The sequence below is a fragment of the Leptodactylus fuscus genome, chromosome 6 (genome assembly GCF_031893055.1).
Source record: "Leptodactylus fuscus isolate aLepFus1 chromosome 6, aLepFus1.hap2, whole genome shotgun sequence".
Lineage (NCBI taxonomy): Eukaryota > Metazoa > Chordata > Amphibia > Anura > Leptodactylidae > Leptodactylus > Leptodactylus fuscus.
The window spans coordinates 152,547,128-152,568,436 of record NC_134270.1 but is presented as its reverse complement, the minus strand read 5'-3'; the positions used below and the strand labels follow the sequence as shown (position 1 = coordinate 152,568,436).

Here is a 21,309-nt window from a genome sequence, read left to right as displayed (position 1 = left end):
AATAGAAAGTTCATAGACAGACAAACGAGTAATCCAGACTAAGACTTTGTTCACATCTGTGCCGGAAACTGTTGCAAGTATGAGAGGAAAATTGGTGGAAGAAAAGTCCTGCATGGAGAACTTTTTCCTCTGGGGTCAGTTGATTTTAGTCAATGGGGTCTGTGCACCTGCGTGCGGCCATTTTTTCGTGGCCGCTTACGCGAGCTCTTGTAGTAAGCAGCCACAAAAAAATGGCCGCGCGCAGGTGCAGTCGGCAGAGCCGATTGCACATGCGTAGAAGATTGAAAGCCAGGTCGAAAGACGACGCGTAGAGGCCAGTTCCTGAAGAAGATGGAGGCGGCGCTGGCGAGTTCTCTCGCAGCATTGGGGACACACCCAGTGCTGTTTGAGCACTGGGGCCCACCTCCAGTGCTGCGAGAGAACTCATTTGCATAAAGACGGAAAATGGAATATCTACCGAACGGCGGCATTGAGAAGACATCTAAAGGTAGGAGAAGAATAGCCTTTCTTATGGCTATTCCTATGTGTTAGTTAGAAAAAAAAGGGATTCTAATGATAGGATCCCTTTAAGTTCCCGCTATGATAGGGGCAGAGAGAGCTGCTTCATTTCTGCTGCAGAGATCGAAATATATATATATATATATATATATATATATATATATATACACATATACATACACACACACACACACACACACACAGTAATATATATATATTTTTTTTTTTTTTTTTACAAAAAGTGGAGTTTCCGACATGAGAATAAGGTAATAAAACCCCATTTTTTCCAGCTAGAAAGACGCAGGCACTACAAGCCTCGTCACACTCCTTCAGGAGAACACACCACAAGCCTCATTACACAACCAACTGATAGTAAAATCCTCACCTTAGCTCTATAAACACGGAAATTTTCTTTTGCTTTCAGATCTTAATGTTGTAATTAATAAAACCGTCATATCTGCGCCTCTGGAAGAAACCTATTACACCGCACAATCCGAGCTGTCGTGTGAATTCATAAAGTATAGGAAAGAATTTGTACGGCTCATTTATAGAGAACTAACCATGATCGGCTGCAAGATTCAAGTAAATGATGGGTGGCTGTTAACCCGTTCAGGGCTGGCCGCCATTTACAGTCCTCAGCTGGAATCTATGGTAATAAAAAGGGACATGCCTTCTCCTTATGGTGCTAAAGGAATGCCAGATATACCATTAGTGGGACTGGTGCAACTGCACAGGGGCCCGGTCTGTCAGGGGGCCCGTTCACCTTAACAGCAGCTTTCTACTGTTTGTCTATTAGTTTGTGGGTAAATGCTGCGAAAGCAAACGATCGACATGGCCAAGTATTTATGGTGGATTGTGTGCTCTATGCCAAGATACCAGAAAACAAGGGCCATAAGCTGTCTACGTTCACCCCTGTGCTCAAGCTAAGTCTGTCCTTAACCTAACCAAAAAAATTTCTGCTGCTAGCTGCCTGTTTCAACTGCCCATTGGAGTTTAACCCTGGCGTGAAGCCAATGTCAATTCCATCGGTGACCATACAACAGAATTGGAAGACTAGAGCACAATTTCTCAACCTTAATCCCGGCACAACGTCTTCCACCTCCGCTTCAGTATTTGAAGATGTGGGAGATTTGGGCAGCCTAACCCGCCAGGAGGCTTGAACCTAACCCCCAGGAGCCTATCCCATCAGGAGACTCAGCACCCTAGGAACCTATCCCACCAGGATCCTCAGCACCCTAGGAACCTATCCCACCAGGAGCCTCAGCACCCCAGGAACCTAGACCACCAGGAGACCCAGCACCCTAGGAACCTATCCCACCAGGAGCCTCAGCACCCCCAAAGACTGTGCAACATAGCACATGTTTAGAACCACTGGAGTAGAGGATCCAGCAACTACACTACCTTGGGGCAACTACCAAATGAGATGTCACGTTGAGATAAGATGACCGTATATGCAGTACACAGAAGTATATGGGCCTACAAGCTTAGTGGGGACGGGGTCTACATGCGTGGAAATTGCACCATACTCCACAACAAATCCACTACTTATAAAAAGTTGTTCTTGTGCAAAGGAAATTCCAGCACTACTTTTTCTGGAAAATAAAGTTTTGTGCCCAGAACGGACATACTTGCGGTTTCTTGATGAAAAAGGGAATCAAAACATGCAAAGATACGCAGTTTAAGATCCTACAAAACACTCGGAAACCACAATATTTCACGTTCTCTGGCCACTTGCCATGGGCCAATTCAGGGCTATAACAAAGACTCTTAGGCTGGGGCCACACACGGATGATTGCAAGTGTGGCACAACTAATGATAGTCCCTGTGCGGGTCTTATTCATTGTAGTAGCAGCAAAGTAATAGGGCAAGATGGCAAACCCATCAATTTGCCTGGCCAGTATACGGCCACAAGGGATATCTGGCATTTGGTGTTGTGCTCCAAAGTTGCTAATGAAGAGTAAAACAAGGCAATGGCAGAAATAGGAAACCCTCGCCTGTAGCAAAATGGCAGCTACAATAACACGCAGGGATTGAGGCAATAGACTACGACCTATAGGATTATGTAAAATAGCCAGTTTTGGGGAAGAAAAACATTTTAGATAGTTGTTGGCTGAACGTTCATTGGGCAACAGCTATCATGCCCGACTCTTCCATTCACTTGCATGCTTGGCAAAACAGTACAAGTCTCCTGAATGGGGAGAGGAATGGATTAAATATATGGGGACATCCCATTCCTATTAGAAGCTTGGCTTGTCATATCAAAATCAGCGAGTTCGGGCCAATACACAACTAAAGCTAGCCACATATATTAGATATGTAGCCCTTTCGGGGAATAGTCACAGCAGCTGGAGCCGAACATGGCCACTTAGAGGGGGGGATACTTCATCCATATGATATGCCATAACTGACTGCCAGGCTACGGTACTGACCCCCATCCCCCTATATAAAGCAACTGGACAACCAACGCAGAGGATAACTGAGCATGGCACAACTGGTTATAGGGGACCCACAGCTAAAAGAGGGCATATCTTGTGGTTATGCCATAGATTTATGAGTTTGATCACCAGCGGTCCCAGCTCTGGGGCACCCCTTTATGTCAACAGGGGTCATCTCTATGGCACTGCTGAAGAGAGCCCAACACTGTACTGATATACTGATATGAAGGAAGCGGCGGTGTACCTACATGACATTACTCAATGGGGTCACATAAGAGACTCTCCCCTTATACTGTAAATAGGGAATAAGTTGTGTATGGGAGGCAGTGACCCGGCTACTATGTGATGACATCAATGAACCCGGGGCTACACGTGACAAGTCTAATCTGCAACAATAAGATCTAAGGAAATGAGCAAGTAGAGTGTTACCATCATGCCACAAAGTATCAGGAAGACCATATAATATAACAACCGCATGTGCCATGGTGCAAAGTACACAGAAAGTTCAGTCCACAGCATACTTTCCTCTTGTAACTCGCTTTATTACATTCTGATCAATGCTGGGTTTCCGACGTGTCCAAGACCACAGAAAGTTCCTGCATTCATGGCCGTATCCATTGGCAAGTGAAAGTTTTAACTATTAATGGTCTACAAACCCAAATATAGTTGTGTTCATAGGAAAGGCTCTTCATGGCCGGAGCATGACCGCAACACCCCCTATACCTGCACCCCCCAATTCCTACAGTGAACAGTTTTTGTTGGTATTTCGGGTATATTCTGTACTGAATCTAACACAGCAATGACTGGGCTGATATCATACAAAGAAGTCGAGCTACTCCCATAAGGTTAATCCTCTGAAATCGAGGAAGGTAAGAAGTCGTCTCTTCCACTTCCTGAATAGCTTGTTCTGAAGCTGAACAATAAAATAAGGTCCAAGGTCAGCAAAGAAAACTAAGATTTATTCCCTTTTCTTGCAACCATTTCCTGCCTGGTAAGAAGGTGTGTACACAGGAGGCCGTCTAGGAGGCCTCGAATAAATTTTATTTTGAGAAATTCTCAAACTGAGAAGGGAAGGCAATCCTGAGGGTCCCTCCAGTTACAGAGTATTATTTTTTATGCTTGCTTGTATAGTGCCATCATATTCTGCAGTGCTTTACAGACAGGTTGCAAGCATATACTGGCCGACCAAAGAGTATTTGATAACTCTCAGTCATGCAAGATTTTTGCCCTAAGACCAGTAGAGGTGCTTTTACCATTCAACATATAAGTTGCAGCTTTCCTATAGCACCCCCACAGGAAAAACAAAGAATTGCAGGTCATACAATTAGCAATGGACATACAAGGTCCTCCACATGCACAACTTGGATCTCCTGAACCCCAATGCAAAAGCTAAAACAGGGAGTGAAGGATATCACTTTGCCAAGCCACTTGACACACCTGCTATCACCCTTCTTACTTTCCACTCATGCCCCATGACCACCTGTGTTCTTAGCATCATATGAAACGAGTTTTAGCCATTTTATATATTTATTAACCCGAGCGGGTCAGTACTAGCCACTAACATATACACAGCACAGCAGCAAGCAAATACTGGCAAAAGCAAAATACAATACAGAAAATAAAATGGGATTACAAGACTAGAAAAAAATAATACCAAATGAAGTTGTGGTCTGGTTCGCTGGGGCCTCACTCTTAGGCCTCAGGCGCTTGCCTAAGTCAATGGCACGACTTGTCTCCCATGATGGATCCGAACAAGTGTAGAGGGTCTTCTTGTACAGAAAGGACGCCCCAGCTAACCCCTAGCTGCCTCCTTGCTGAGTGACCCAGAATGTTGGTGTTTCCCTCAGTATAAGGTTAGTGTCCAGCTCCTTCCAGGTATCCCCCTCCTCCAATGTTGAGAAAGAGGGATGTTTTCTGGGTTGGAGGAAAGAGGTGTGTCTGGGGTTGAATTCAGGGTTATTAGCCCTCTCTCCCTTTTTTGACATCTGTTGTCCAGGGGTAATTAACTGGCTGGCCAGAAAGGGTAATCTCCCATGATATACACATAAAACCACTGGAGCGAATTGACCACCAATATAAACACAACATTCCTAAAGCCAAAAGGGTTTGGATAAGAGTCATACACCACACGGTGTAGGAGTAATCAGGAGCAAAATACATAACTGGAAAGTACATAGCTAGTGGTCTCATCGTCACACAGGGCCAAGGGCCATACTGTAGTCTTCTTATGAGACAGATTGGGCCTTTAAGTTCCCTTAGATACCAGGACTTGGGTATTCACACTTCTTATAGATACACCAATGACTGTTTAAACAGAACCTTTCACTACCAACAACTCTTTACATCCTTTAATAGCTGCCTTCCCACCAGTTCTGGCAGTTACATTTTTTTCTGGAACCTCCACCAATCCTGAGCAATTGGTTGTGTTAGTTTCAGCATCCAATCTAGTTATTAAAGAGGTTGTCCCATCACAAGCATCCTATCTATACTTGCTAGTTTATGTGGATATAAGACTTTCCCTAAATACATTGCTTTATCAAAACTGCTTTGTTTGGCCGCTATCTTAATTTATTCACTTCATTGTTGACACTGGCCCTTGGGATTATCTGCTCATTTGTCAAGTGATGTAGCTGCCTGCTCTCAGGGGGGAGGGAGGGGCTGACAAGCAACGGAACTCCTCATATAGGGGAGGGGGGAGGTGAGAGCTCCGGGATTACTGTGCTGTCTATCTTCAGCTTTTCCACTTATCAGTCGGTTTAATTGAATTTGGCTGATAAGGGCTGAGATAAGGAGTGTGTTACCTCTGTATGTAATGCAAGCGCACTCAAATCCAGCTCTGCTACATCAGTTTCCACATCAGCGTCATACTGTGGATCATAGCAGATCATGTGAAACCCTGCCAACCAATGTGCGAGAAATCCAGGAAGTGAAGAGAGTACAGAGCCATCAGGCTGCAGAATAAGAGTTATGGGAATACCCCTTTAAGATTCTTATTGTCATGTTGGTGGTCCTGAGCTAAAGAAGATAGTCTAGGACTGCCCACCTGACAGAGACCTTAATATGCATATTGGTGCAGAACCTAACTACACTAATTACTCAGGAATGGTGGGAACTAGAGAGAAACAATCCAACTGTGCTGGAATCAGTGGCATGTTGCCTATTGGAGGAAGTAAAGTGTCAGAGTTGGTGAAAAGTCCTCTTTAATAAAGAAGGCGATAGAATACCCAAGCCCCATTTTGTCTGTTGGTTTATGAGGGGAACGTGCCAACAATACTGTGGGTGTAGTCAGTATTTTCGAGAACACGTTTATACATAAATAAGTTACGTCTTCTTTTCACAATCCAGTTTACAGCATATCTTCTGCATGAACTGGTAACAGCCAGACCCGTCTTGTACTATTAATAATCTGCTGATCATATTCAGGATGCCGACATCCAACAAGCTTCCTGCAGGTTATCTCCTCGCCCCTGTACACATGCCAGGCAGTTCAAAAAAGTAATAGATTTGTAGCAATTTGTTTTGCACCTCGGGCAGTAAGGAAACCGTTCCACTGGTTAGAGCAGACTCCGGATTCCTTCCTTGTAAGATACATGGCAACATATGAACATAGATCTACATACAAAAACAGAATCCCGATCTAATCCTCTGTGGTCAGCTACAAAATAAAATGATTATTTGTATTATAGTTGTTGGTATTGTATAATTAAAGGGGTTATCCACTTTCCAATGGGTGATCAATGTTAGATCTGTGACAGATCTGATACCCAGGACACCTCCAGATCAGCTGCCCCAGATACGGTTTACATGCCATACTTGCCCTATGAGGTGTAGCAGTTGTTTTTAGGTAGTGCAGCACTGTCCCATAGACTTCAATAGGGCTGCACCTAAAGTTGCCACTATACGATGTTGCATGTAAACGTTACCAGGAGCCACGCATTTCCAGAGTAGCTGATCTGCAGTTGGGTTCTAGGCGTCTGACCATCACAGATTTTCGGATAGGCCATCAATATTGTAAAGTGGATAACCCCTTTAATAAGATGGGGGGGGGGATTCAAACATGCAATCTGTGGCCCACGGCCTTCCTAAGCTTGTAGTTTGCAAACTGTTCTGTGCAGCTTCAGTGTAGACACTTATCTCTCCGCACCCCAGCACCCTCCATCCTATTTTCCTGCTCCGAGCTCACAGCTGTGACATATGTTCGCTTGGAGCAGGAGGTGCTGGGGAGTGGAGAGGTAAGTACTGGAGGGGGAACACTGAACAATAAATTTTATATGGTCTAGAATCTGAAAGGAATGCAACCCATCAACTAGAATTTTTTTTTTTTTGCGTGCGGCTCATTTGCCCTGGAGAGCTTGAGAACCTTGGTTTGTTGTATACTTTACAGTCATAGGAATCGCTCACCGGCTGTGAATTAGAGGATCGTTACCACTTCAGCCAATTATGGAGGTTTGGTCTACCTACTTCAGCGCCACTCTTGTCCATGGCCAAGTCTAGTACTGCAGATAGAACTACATTTGCAGGCCCTGGTCATAGGGTGGCATGGGAAAAATTGAATTTAACTTCACCCCTTATTGTAAAGAGAAATAATCTAATGATCGTTAATGTGGGGCGGGTTGCAATTCATGCAATTCCCTACCATAGTAGTCAGGTGCACCAAAGGACACGCTAAAGAGAACAAAGTCCATCTTCTAATCCTTCATTCAGAATACGAGCTTCCTGGTGCCAATTTCAAAGCGTGGCTGAGAGTGCAAACAGTCTGCCCGCCTGGACTGGATCTGATAAGATCTCCTGCCAGCTGTCTTTTACAAGTGTAACAGAGATCCGGTGTACATTTACCGCCTGCCAAAACTTTCACATTCAGTAGCTACTAAACACGGCGCGCCAATCATCGGGGCATCTACTATTCCAGGTCTATCTGATGTGGGAGGCAGAAATCAGCATATGTCACTTAAAAAGCTGGGTGGCTACCAATACATTGACTGTTACAGCTTCTACAGCGATGGTCACATAGCTTTCTTAGACATTGCACTGCTGTTTTCAAGCTAAACAGCACCACCCTCGAACACAGGCCATGTCTGGTATTGCAGCTATAAATTTATAATTTTTCTATCTTCTTATCTAAACCTAGTTGCTTTTGAAAAGCAATCTCGCTGCACGGCGGAGCATGTATTTATAACTCCGGAGCCCTGCATTTAGCAGCACAACATATAATCTCAATTTTAATGATGTTGGCATTTCAGAGTAAATAACTATGTACATTCCAAATTTAAATATAGTGGGCCTCGCGTGGAAAGTGTTGGTTTAGCAAGATGCAGCGAGCAAGGGCAAAGGAAATATAGGTATAGATAAACCGAGCAATGACGCAAGAAAATAATCCGAACCTGGTGCAAAGTTTTTCGTCTAAAGGGGACAGAAAACGTGTCGGAACCAAAGCATCCAAGTGTGAAAAAGAAAAATTTCCTCTTATATCAAACTATAAAAATTAATAAAAAAAATCTTGAGCCATGTAGACTGGATTGCTGGTCTTGTAGCAGGACATGGTTCTGTAGGTTAGAGGGATACTTGCCAACGTCCTGGAGGCTCCCAAAAACAGGGATTCTTGGAAAAGTGGCCCAGTAAAATGTTCTCCATCATTGAGTACGGGATGTGGGCACGTTACGTGCCAGTCACATCACAAAATGGGGAGAAACCAGCACAAGAACATGCCCATATGGAGGCGGCACGCTCAAGATGGAGGTTTGCCAAAGGATTGTGGATTCGCCAATAGGCACATTGTCTCAATCAAGCGCTGACGTCCATCCAAATTGTTCCAAACTGGAGGAGACCATCGAACTCCGTCATATGTCAGTGTCTGCTGTATAATACAACTGGTGCATCTTGCTAGAAATCCTTTACTCACTGGAATGAGGGGGATATCGTCACTCCTTGGGGAGAGACCACCATATAGGTGTGTGGAGACTTATTAAGCCTTTAGCACTTCACTTTGCAAGGGACCATGGGAAGAATATGCAAATCTGTCTTCCATGATGTAATTAGGAAGTCAGGTGCCTCAGTGTTGCAAACCAATAGAGGCGACGATATCCCCCTAACCTTGTCTAAGCCTCTTACCTCTACCAGGTTAGTCTTCTCTACATCGGGCTGACGAGATACAATAACACCGAAATGGCCGTCCTCGGTTGAGAGACTATACCTGGTAATAATCCCAGCATCATTGCAAAACAAAGGCCTCTTGGAAGGTCGAGCATGATGTTAAAGGGAGCAGCCTTTATTGGGCTAGGTCACTGAGATTCTGTCTTCCTAATTACATCAGGGAAGACAGGCTTGCACATTCCAGTGAGCGCCCTCTATTGGTTTGCAACACTGAGGCACCTGACTTCCTAATTACATCATGGAAGACAGATTTGCATATTCTTCCCATGGTCATTGGAATGAGCAAGTTTCAGATGGTGTGGCGGCTTCACCAAGAGCCTGCGCCATTATAAGGTGCAAGACAGGGATTTGTAACCAAAATAGTCACAAGTTGGGTTTTTACCCAACCTTACTGCTCTTCTGAAAGCGGGTGCGGGCTGGGCCATCAACTGCACCAGATTCACCAATTTTGAAGTGTACAGAACACTGGAGATGGCACCTGTCGAGGTTCACGGCCTAGCAGAAGGCAAATTTATGATGAGAGTAGGTCTGATAGAGTAGGTTGGTCTTGGTGAAAACGGCCATGGCAGCTTTTGATGCAGTTTTTTTCTACTAAAAAAAATGAGAAGTGTTTCCAGAAGGAAGGAGAAGCAAAATCCTTCCCGAATATTTCCAAATACTTATGTATCGAATCCTTTTCTTCTAAAAGACTCAAGAACTGTAGTGATAAGAGTTGGAACTGTAAGATTTTTAGAATTTTTTTTTTTTTTATTTTTTTTTTTATAAAATGGGAAATTAAAAACAAACACCAAAAATTCCTACAAAAATAGGTTTAAAAATAAAAATGCGATCCATAGGTCATTTCCAAGCAACATGTTCCCTTTACCAGCCCAGGAATGGGTTAAAGAGAAGCCACAACAGAACGATCATTTGAAAGGCAAAAAGATCTGTCACGTCTCAGACAAAAATGAAAAAGCAGAAATTTACAGCGCGCGGACGCCCATCCAATTACACAGAAGCGACAGAAGACTTGCCAACAAGACACCGGCTTGAAGAGCCAAGATGGGAAAGGTCGTGTCCTTCTTCCTCAGGCGGTGACAATCTGGTGAATATGTGACCCCGCAACTCAGAGAACAGAAACTGGGACACATGCAACAGAGTCTGAGCTTTATACACATCCTAATAGACACGAACAGCAATGACAAGACCGTACAAACTTATATAAAGAGATGATCCTTCCAGGGACCTCAAGCAAATGGCACTTCCATATGGAATTTAAAGGGACAGTATAACCGGATTCTAATGTCCGATAATACCATTTATTGTTCCCCGTTAACCCCCATTTCCGAAGGTGGAGAGGATCCAATGTATATGAATGAAATAGTTATGTACTCACACTGCGGCAGTTCAACCAACTGCAGAATTTCGGGTTAATTCTGCTATATCTAAATAGAATTAGGTGCATGTAATGATATTTAAAGGGGACATCCAACTTTTCAATACTGATGATCTATTCTTATTCCCACGCGCACTATTATGCCCCATAGTGGCCCCTGCACGTACTATTATGCCCCACTGTGGACACCCATGAACAATCATTATACTCTGGGGTCAGACCCCAGAGAATAATTATCGGAGCCCAAGGGGGGATACCAACATAAAAAACACTGTTGCCTACCTATCCCTGGCTCCGCTGCACTCCTTCGGTGATGTTGGCCATCTTCAATAGCGTTTGGGACGTCATATGACTCGGGACGCAGGCCCCGGTCATGTAACGTCAGGGACGTCACACAAGTAGGCCCGAAGCCAGGAGAGGTAATAGTAAAAATAAGTAAATAAAATGAAGCGGTAGCGGCTATCGCCGGGCCCCTAATGTCTTGGCCCTGTGGCAGCTGCATAGTTACGCCCCTGGTTATAAATATCAAATCAGCTGGGGTCCAACAAGTCACCCCTACAATTAGCTTTTCTCAAAAGGGAGCCAGAACTACACAGTGGATGGATCTGAAAGCTGATGACTCCGTTCACTATATGGTATTACAGCTCAGTTCCTATTCATTGGGACTGGAGCTGTTGTAACCCTGAATGGCCATTTCACAGCAGACTGCCTCCGAGTCCGGCACAAGCAGTTGTAGAGATTAGCTGATCGGTAGGGGTGCCAGGTGTCTTCTACCTCAAATTCCTTTTACCTTTACTGACCTTCGACTTTCCATAACGGAAAGCAGAGCTCAGATATATATTCCAATGATAAATGGGGCCTAATGTGTACAGGTTTTACTTAGCCTGTTCCTTTAATTCTAATTAATATCAACCATGAGATTAATGCTCCATTTATAGACTAAACCGGGACCATGAAAGTCAGTGGGTTTTTCTTTTAATTTTTTTTCAGAAACCCCTCACCCCATAGAAGTCATAATTTTCCTTTAATTCCCAGCCAAGCCTCCTCCCTTCCTAGAGGGCATCATTGACTCTTATAACTTTGTATTCCCAAACCGTTCTTACTCAAGACTCCAAATTTTCCCTACTGAAACATTCATGTCTGATGCGACTGTATAGGAGCTTCTGCTATAGTACAGCAATGAGAATACAACCTTGTCTGGGGCCATTTGTGTTCTGGAGCCCCCCAGCAATGTACGATATTAGGTAGACAATATTTGTTCCCGCTTTCATCAAGGTGCCTGGGGTTCGCTGTGCTGTGCTGGGCATCAGTATTCTAGCCACGCTGTGAGAAGTGGCAGCAGCTTTCACATCTCTTCATATGGCATAGAAATATGCTGGGCAGTACAGCAATTATGAAACTGACGGCAGCCTCTAATAGAGGAGGGTCTGGGGTGGGGGCTGCAGACAAGTGTCCTTGTATCAACCTGAAAAATTTCATATGTACATAAGGGAACCATTCGGAAAAACTGAAACAAAAAAGTTAAGCACTGGCAGTAAATTTCTAGATAACTGACTCTATACTATTATGTCAGACTGCAATGAAACAGGGCATGCATCCCTCACAAACACATGAAAATAAATAAAAGTGTGTGTGTACTGTAAGATGCACCGATATGGGTTGGCCTTTGTTCACATGTAAAGCACACAGGCCAAAAATACAGCAGTCTCAAAAAGACCGGACCAAAATGTAATGCACTTTATTTAAAAATGTTGCTGTTTTCTGCCTGAAAACCTCTCTAAACTTCCTGCCACTAGGTGTCTCTCTTCTAGCTAATTTGCTGTTCACTCTCTGTTACTAGGGAAGGTCCGTCCATAGACACAGGCAGCTTTAAAGAGGAACTTTCTCCACCGCCACCAATTCTAGTCCTTAGCATTTGATTCCACTGCTCAAGTCGTGTTTGTTTTGGTGCCTGATGTACCATTTAAGCTCTGTAATGTCAGGTGGGCGGTATCAGGCAGGGGAGCAGGATTCAGAGCTCCAATCAGTCAGCCAGTGTCAGGGCTCAGAATCACACCCCCTTGTTTACTCCTGCCTGACAGAGCCTAAATACAATATCAGGCTCCAGAACTAACAGCAATGACTGCTTGGGAATGGTGGGGGCTAGTGAAAAAATTCCAACTGGGCCAGAATCAGTAGAGCAGCACCTATTAAATGATGTAAAGAGCTGGACTTGTTGGAGGTAGCGAAAGTTCTTCTTTAAGGCGACGTCACAAGGAATGAAAGGAGGAGGGGCCGTTCTCTCTTCACACAGTAAATGCAGAGGGGAGGCACACGGCATGTCTGCAGAAACTTCACTGTGCACCAAACAGAATTGCAAAATTTCTACAATATAAGATTATGTATGTTCTTCTATATACTTACAACTAGCTGTTTGTGTTATTGCAGATAACATATTAAATCCAGGAAGAACAGACGGATTTATGAGTACAAGTACATGACCTTATTTAACATTCTGGAGAATGGGTTCATGGCATCCTACAGAAATCACTGAACTGAGAAAACCATAAAGACACTCTGAACTGATAAGAACCTGGGAACTGTGGATTTGTTTACTTGTACATACCAATAAGCCTCTTCCCCTCTTCTCCCCTCCCTCCTTAAATTCTATCCCTATGTGTCCTGTTGTACATAAATATGCAGCCTTCAGAAATTGTTTTTAGTTATATCTGAAGAAGAAGCTGAGAGCTTCGAAACGTTATAATCTGTCATCATTATGAGTTAGGCATTAAAAAAGGTATCAACTACTGAAGACTCAAGTTTTTTGTTTTTTTTATATTTCCTACCCACTGGCTAACACGGTACAAAAACAACATATTAGTCATAGACAGTAGATAGCTTTCTTTTATTGTGTTCAGATTTCTCTTTTCTCCCATGTCAGGCATATTTTTGGCTGCATCATGTCCCGTATTTGCAGTTCAGCGCTTCTGGATACCCTATAGTATGTTCTCTTTGGCTTTTCTCAGCTATGGTACAGCTACTACGGGCAGTACAGCAGAACAGTATCCGTAATGGATAGGGAAAGCGGCAGATTGCTCCTTATTGTACATGCCTCCTGCCTAAAGAGAGAAACGTAAGAAGTGTGCTGCAGCCATAATGTGATTATCAGCAGCAAAAAAACCTAACAGGACACCATGTATGAAGGCTTATACAAACATAGTACAGACTGCCTAGCAAGACCCTGCATATATTTCAACTCAGGTATTAAATAAACTCAGGTACCCTTTAAATATATATTGTCTGCAAATTTCCAGCAGGAAAACGAGACATTTATCGCCTAGCAAACATTATATGCTCCAGTCACCGTGACTTCTCTCCAAGGATGCTGGCAAGGAATGGAAGAGCAGGTGGATCTGATCCATGCAGTTTTTAAATAAATATAATTTTACGAGCCTCCTCCAGTCCAAGGAAAACAGAAAGCAAAGATCAGCAGAGTTGTGAGGAAGTAACGCTGGCCGGCCGCTTAACCCCCTGCGTGCCGCCTGTGTCCATTCATTCCTATGGGTGCGTGCTAATTGAACAGGAGTTTCGAATAGTGCTCGTTCATCTCTGCTCTTCGTTCTTGAAAATAAGACTGTGTGTAATCAAATCTTATTGAATAACTTAAAAGACTATCATTGTAATAGTAAACCCAACACACACACACACAATGGAGAGAGAGAGAAGGGTGCTGGTTCTAATCACATGACCTGGTGTTAGAGCCAGCACAGAAGCCTGAGGTTCAATCCATAAAGAACCCAGTCAGTAAATAGAAGTCCCCGGAAAACCCCTTTAAAATTAAAGCTGTCAGTAAGTTATGTGCTTCCCTCTGGTGCACTGATTTACTCTCTGCTTACAGAGTCTCCTGTCTGAACAGGAAGTCAAGCTCACGTTACGGCTACATGGGAGCCAGATAGAGGCTCTACTAAACTGGCAATAAGAGTTAGATCTCCTGTTCATAAGGGAAGTCTAAGAGAAGGAGAGAGAAGGTCAAAGCTCCAGAGGGAAGCATATAACTTAAAAAAAAAAAATCTGTAAGTTATTCAACAACATAACACTACACAAGTATCATTTGCAAATGGAGACCTCTTTTGTATTGCAATAAGACTGACTATTCATTTTTCTTTTTTAATTTATAATCTACTGGCATCAGATATTCCAAAATTAATAAGAGGAACCACCCATTTAACAATTGCCCATCTAGGATCGAGCAGGACCGAAAAGTCAAAAGAGTTGGGGTATTTTTCGTGTGTTACTTATGCCAAAAACGATGTTAAGTTTGTCAGGCCATGTAGCCCCTGCCCCCATGGCTGTGGCGTTGTTAAGCCAAACCACCGGCTCCAACTCCTACTCTGTCCCCTTCGTAAATGGCTGGCAGTCAGAGTCAACATAGATCCTCTAAGTCCCGAAAAAGACTAGTGATTGAATTCCTATGAAAATAAATATGTATTTTGCAGTACTTTTTTCTCCACGTTTAATGTGGGAACCACATGGACCTCATTATAGTCTATGGGGTCCGTGTGGTTTCTTAGCCAACCACTTTTTAGAGCATATAGGTTTCCGTTCGGGGGGCTCCACTGAACACAGATGTGAACCCGGCCTTAGAAAAATCCTGGTTTGCTAATAGAGATGAGTGAGCACTGTTCGGATCAGCCGATCCGAACAGCACGCTCCATAGAAATGAATGGATGCACCTGGTACTTCCGCTTTGAAGTCGGCCGGCCGTTTAACCCCCCACGTGCCGGCTACGTCCATTCATTTCTATGCGAGCGTGCTGTTCGGATCGGCTGATCAGTACTCGCTCATCTCTATTTGCTAACAATAGCATCCTCTGGAGAAGACGGTCCTTTACATGTTCGACACCCAAAAACAAAGGGAACGGGACCACCCTTGACTGGGCTCTCTCTCTTTTCAGGGGCCGAGCAGAATCCATTTTTTATTATGTGATATCTATATTAGCATACCGCTGTGTACGCTCTAATAAATAAAAACCTAAGAATAATTTACAACTATTTGGAAGGCTCGACGTACTGCCAAATATAATCAGATACATTTTCGTAGCAGGATTAAGGATTTGCCACGAACAGTGAGCCAAGTGGAACTCTCCAATATTATTAATTAAGACGCTGCTACGGCAAGTAAACGTTCTGCGACATTAGGATTAGCATCCAAAAAAATATAGAAATATTCCAGAAAATGTGTCCATTCCGCGTGTTTTATTACTAGCTATAGGGCAGTGCAGAGGTAATAGTCACCCTGAAGGTTAAAGGGGTTCAAAGATTCGTGATTCTGTATAGGGGTGATATATGTTGTGCCAGTCATGCCTGGTAGGAATGAATCCTGGAATGGGGTGGAATCATTGGCTCTTCTTCTCTCCATGACCTTCTATGTAGAGCAGCCCAGAACCTAGTAGTCCGTATCACCAGTACCAGATGTTTCCATATTATTGATAATTTGAGGTTGGAAACCTACAGCTAAGGTCAGGAATTTGCCCGAGACTCATCTGCGAGTTGTCCTCTAGCATCAGTTTATTAGAAATTCTAGAGCTCAATACCAAGCACAAATGTGTACAGCCTACACTGTTCACGGAGTTACGGGTATAGCATGGTCTTCGTCACAATGGATTTGTCTTGGGGTAAAACCTGAGGATGGAGTCTAAGAGATTCCTGGGTATTCATCCTTTAACCCTTAGGCCGGGTTCACACGGAGTATTGTGGCTCGTCATTTGGTACGTACACACCACGGGATCTTTTGCAGGCCGTATACGCTATAATAGCAAAATAGTGCCGCGTGTACGGTACCGGCTCCCAAATCCTCCCGCGGCGTGTATGTACCAAATGACGAGCCAGAATACTCCGTGTGAACCCGGCCTTATAAAGAAATCTGGACTACATGGAAGGTAATCCCCAGGTCACAACCACAGGAGTAGTTTCTGTAAGTGACGGCGGACATGACACAACAGGGCGACACAATACAAACAGGAAGGTAAAAAAAGTCAGGGCAGGCAGAGTACGGTAAACAGTCAGATGTCGGGGTAGGCAGCAGATGAGAAGAATGAGCCGGTTCAATAACAGGAATAGCCAGAAAGATGGGTCTGGTGCACTATGGAACACGTTGGTCAAGCACAGAGTGTTTGTGGAAGCTCCCGGGGCCACACATTGCGGAAATGCAGTTTGTTTTTTTTCTCTGTTGCGAAACCACAAGGGGAAAAAAATTCTGCACTTTACAGTCGTAGCAATGGGAGGCTTTTTTCCCGCATCAGACTCCCCGCCCAAAAACTCTGTGTGGACTGACCTTCAGCAGGTCAACATGTGCGTCCACTCAGAGAGGAAAGTGAATGCTGGAACTGGGGGTACCAGAGTGTGCGCAGGAAAAGCCCCCACACAACCACTTACAGATGTAGCAGAGTTAACCTGAACTTGTGCAACTGGTTAAACTGCAGCAATGCGATATCTTATCAGAGATCACAGAAGACAACAAAGACCAACGAAAAGTTATTGTGAAATGTTTTTCTTGCAATGACTTTTCATCAATCTTTTCCGCCTTCTGTGTAACATTTTAACCAATGGCAGAAGTTCAGGTTAACTCTGCTCCATCTGTACCTATTGGGCCCCATGTCTATACCAAGAGTGTCCTTAGAAAAGCTCCGTCTGCTGCCCTTACCTTTACTGAACCTGAAACACTTGTAACGTTCAGGATTTCTTATGAGCAAACAATAACCAGCAAGAGCCTTCGAGGATATAAAAAGTTGCAGGTCAAAAAGTCCTTCCCATGTTGCGTACATGAATTGTTGGAACATGTTACTTTATTTGTTGATCTGGGAAACTTCCACGTCCTTAAATACAAAAGTAAATCCCGGTGTACTATAAAGCTGAACAAACAGTACTGGCAAACAATGCCCTGCACTAATCTCCGCCACAGCTTTTGTAACCGTTCTTTCATACCCCAAAACCCATAGCAACCTGGCAGACGCTCAACTGTGCACTGGCGTCCTGTGTGGGTGCGAGCAGAACAAAAACACCTCACACGTGCCCAAGGAACCCATTGCCAGGAAGCGCAGCTTTCTCCCTTCTGATAGATATAGCTGGACTCTGTACAGGGGAACCAACCAGGAAGAGAAAGCACTGGCAGCCATAGACAACAGTGATATCAGAGAACGAGCCTTTATGATATACTGGTTGGATTTTGGGAAGTGCACCTATAGGTTAAAGGGGTTTTCTGGACCCAAATGCAGTTTTATATCTTGACCGATGCAAATGTAGTATTCGAACCCTGCACAGATCTGCAGAAGTTGAGGGACTTGCCGAGTTTCACAGAACTATCCGCCAACAAAAAGAGGACATTTTTTAGAATTTTGGTTTTTTTCCTAGGACCACTTTAAGGAGCCAAATTTACAGCTTTATCACTTATCCCGTGGCTGGTGGAAAAGTGTTTTAGAGGAATTCCAACCACTGGGGCCCTCACAAGTTTGGGAGTTTCCTGCACCATCCCATGTGAGCGGACCCTATTGGACTGGCGAAGAGAATCCAAGTATAGACTGAACAGTCCCATAGAACTAAATGCAACGACAGTGCACCTAACAAACAACAGTTCTATTTAGAAGGGGATACTCCTATTCTGGTGAATTTTGGGGGTCCCTTCAATCCACTCTCAATAATCAGATACAAACACAGCCACCAGTGAAAAGTTTATAACCACTAAGGCTAGGTTGACACCTATGTGAACATAGAGGACTCCTTACTAGCTGCCATGTTACTGTATATCGCTGTGTCAGGGATAAGTAATTGTTGTAGGCTATGGAGCAAATTCATTGCGACTGGTGCAGAAAAGAGGAAATTTATGAAGAGGCTGCAGCCACAAAACCTGAGTTATAATAAATCTGTTGAGCCAAGGTTCCCTGCCTCAGTCCACTCTGCTTATATTTGCGCAACATGGCGGGCTAGGCAAGGATCTGGGACTTGTGGCACACATTTATCGCAAAAAAGGGTCTTGTGCCAAGTGTGTACATTAATATCCTCCCTCTGTGCCAGAAAATTGGTAGATGGAATGATGAATCCCTCCCGATGTATTTTCAAGATGCATAATACACTTAAAGAGGACCTTTCACCACCTCCAACAAGTCCAGTACGTTGCATCATTTAATAGCCACTCTCCACTGATTCTGGCACAGTTGGAATTTTTTCTCTAGCCCCCACCATTCCTGAGCAATCAATGTAGTTGGTTTTGGAGTCTGATATACTATTTAGGATCCGTACTGGCAGGAAGGCGGTGTCAGGCATGGGGGTGTAAATCTGAGCTCTGACACTGGCTGCCTCTGATTGCAGCTCTGAGTCACACCCCCTGCCTGACACCTCCCTCCTGACTGTGCAGAGCCTAAACAGCACATCAGGCACCAAAGCTAACTGTGCTTGTTACTCAGGAATGGTGGGAGCTAGAGAGAATTCCAACTGGACTCGAATCAGTGGCGCAGAGCCCATTAACAGATCCTATGAACTAGTAATGGTGGAGGTGTGAAAGGTTCTCTTTAAGGCCTCATGCACATGACTGGGGGTGCCGATTTTATCACGGAATGCACCTGGGATGACATCTGACTGCCTTCTGTCCCCTATGGATTTCAATAGGAAGGTGACTTGTTCATGGATAGGACCCGCTTTTTTTTTTTTTACAGACGGACGTGTGTATGGAGCCTTGAACTAATTTTTTGGGGGTTACTTAGCTCAGAGGTTAATTTTTGTAGGATTTATAATATTGTTGTAAGATTTCGACTGACATCTTTTGCTTGGGATTCTCTCCTTGATGTATTATTCTCTATACATGAAGTCTACTAATAACTCAATCCAGACTTGTCCACGTCCTCCTCTACATATTTTATACATAGATCCTTATGAGGAAGCATTGAAACCCATTACCTCAAGCTGTTCCATTGATCTATTAAATTATGCTGACGTCTCCGGCCTATAACAATTAATGAGCCATGAATACGAGTCAATAAATCCTGAGGAATAAATGGCTTTCCAGGAGATTCTCAGAGCTTGTAACGGAGGGACACAAACAGGCCTGTAACCTATAACAACTAGATGTTGGCCTTCCTTTACCGTATTGTACCATCAAAACAATGGAGAACGATATCATAGACTCATAAGAAATATTCAATTGTCAATTCAGACATACATTTCCAGGAGGAACAGCAGAGGAGCAACACAATCCAGAGTTCTAAACAAGATAGAATTGGTCCTGACTGGTCCATAGGAATCAACTACAGAGACGAGAATGGAATACAGCCTTCTATGAGAAAGCTTTATCCTCCCGCCATCACCTGTCCCCGCTGTTCGGAGTCTCTCACCGCGGTGCGGCCCGGTCCTGCTGATCCAGTGTCTTGTTTTTACAGAAGTCCCTGCCACATGTGACCACTCTAGTCATAGCCACAATAGTAAATCTCGGCCACTGATGTAAAACGCCTACATACACGTGAATAAGAACTTATCTAGGACCCCACAGTTCAAGAGCTGCCATTATTGGCGTTATCCAGCTTTTTACAGTTAATCCATAGGATCGGACATGAATTTTAGACTGGTGGGTCCAACTGCTGGGACCCCCACAGATCAGCCATTTCCCAGTGTCAGTCCAACCTTCAGTGCTCACTTGCCATACATAGTCATCGTAGTGACTACAGAAGTCTGTGTCTCATTCAAGTCTATAGGACACACACTATGGCCCCTATTAAAAAAAAATACAAGTGGGCACTGGCAGAGGGAGACAGATCACTGGCATGGGTCCTCTGATGACTTTGCTGATTCTGTCCCAGTCTAAAAAGTAAAGCCATGTTCACATCTGCGCTGGTGTTCTGCTCCGTCAGACTGCTAAGGGGCGATCACAAAGGAATTAGACGTTGATTTGAGGGCAGATTCCATCATCAAATCAGTGGTGGATTCCACCCAAAGTTTGCCTCCCATTGTTTTCAAAGTTAGGCAGAGATATAAGCAGGACAATGAAAAAAAATAAGCCTCGTGCTTGATCTTGCCGTGCCTCCAGACTCCCTGCTGGTCGGCATTCTGCTGCAGGAAGATGGCAGCCAGAAAATAAAGAGGAATTATTCTTAATTTTCCGCCATGTGAACGGCCCCTAAAATAACAGACACTGGTGGCACTCGATGATATAACAGGAACCGTCAGGGGTCCGGGCTTTAAAACTGAAGCTGCCGGATGAAAAAGTTGGACTTGCAGCACTTTTTTCATCTGGGGATTTTCAAAACTGAGAATCTGACGCAGATGTGACCCCAGCCCAAGATGCAAAAATGGGTTGCTCTGTCCCTGATCTCACAGGTAATGTGCTATGGTAAAGCCAGCCCCTATAGCCCAGATGGGTGAGGAGGAGTGAGTGGAGCAACCCAGGGGTAAGGGGCTTTTTCCATTCACATGACCCAGGGGTCAGAACCCCCGTGTCCATCATCCAGTGTCTCCAGTTTAGTTAAGGTAATCTTTACTCCCCGGACAACCCCTTTAATAACCAAGTATGCAGAGGCCAAGGTGCAACAGGTTAATTCTACGTATGGAAACGCTACATTTTCCCCATAGACTTATATGGGAAATGTCAAAATAAAAAGGAAAATAGTTTTGCTGCATTTTTTTTCTGCAGCGTTTTTAGCTGCGTTTCGCTACGTGTGACCTTAGCCTAAAGAGACTGTCCAAGATGGGTAATGAGGACACGGATATGGGATAACGCAAAAATAAGGCTTATTTACCTGTGAAATCCTCCTTTATTTCTACACTGGTCTTTGTTTACAGGGCTGCAGCAGTGACATCACAACTGACCACATGGACGGCCATTTACCTC

At 44.1% G+C, this 21,309-nt stretch overlaps 1 protein-coding gene across 1 annotated transcript in view; it reads right to left on the bottom strand.

Annotated features, from left to right (window-relative positions):
* Window positions 1–21,309, bottom strand: part of LOC142208858 (uncharacterized) — an 82,473-nt gene that overhangs the window by 59,983 nt on the left and 1,181 nt on the right. The gene's annotated exons all lie outside the window — the stretch shown is intronic.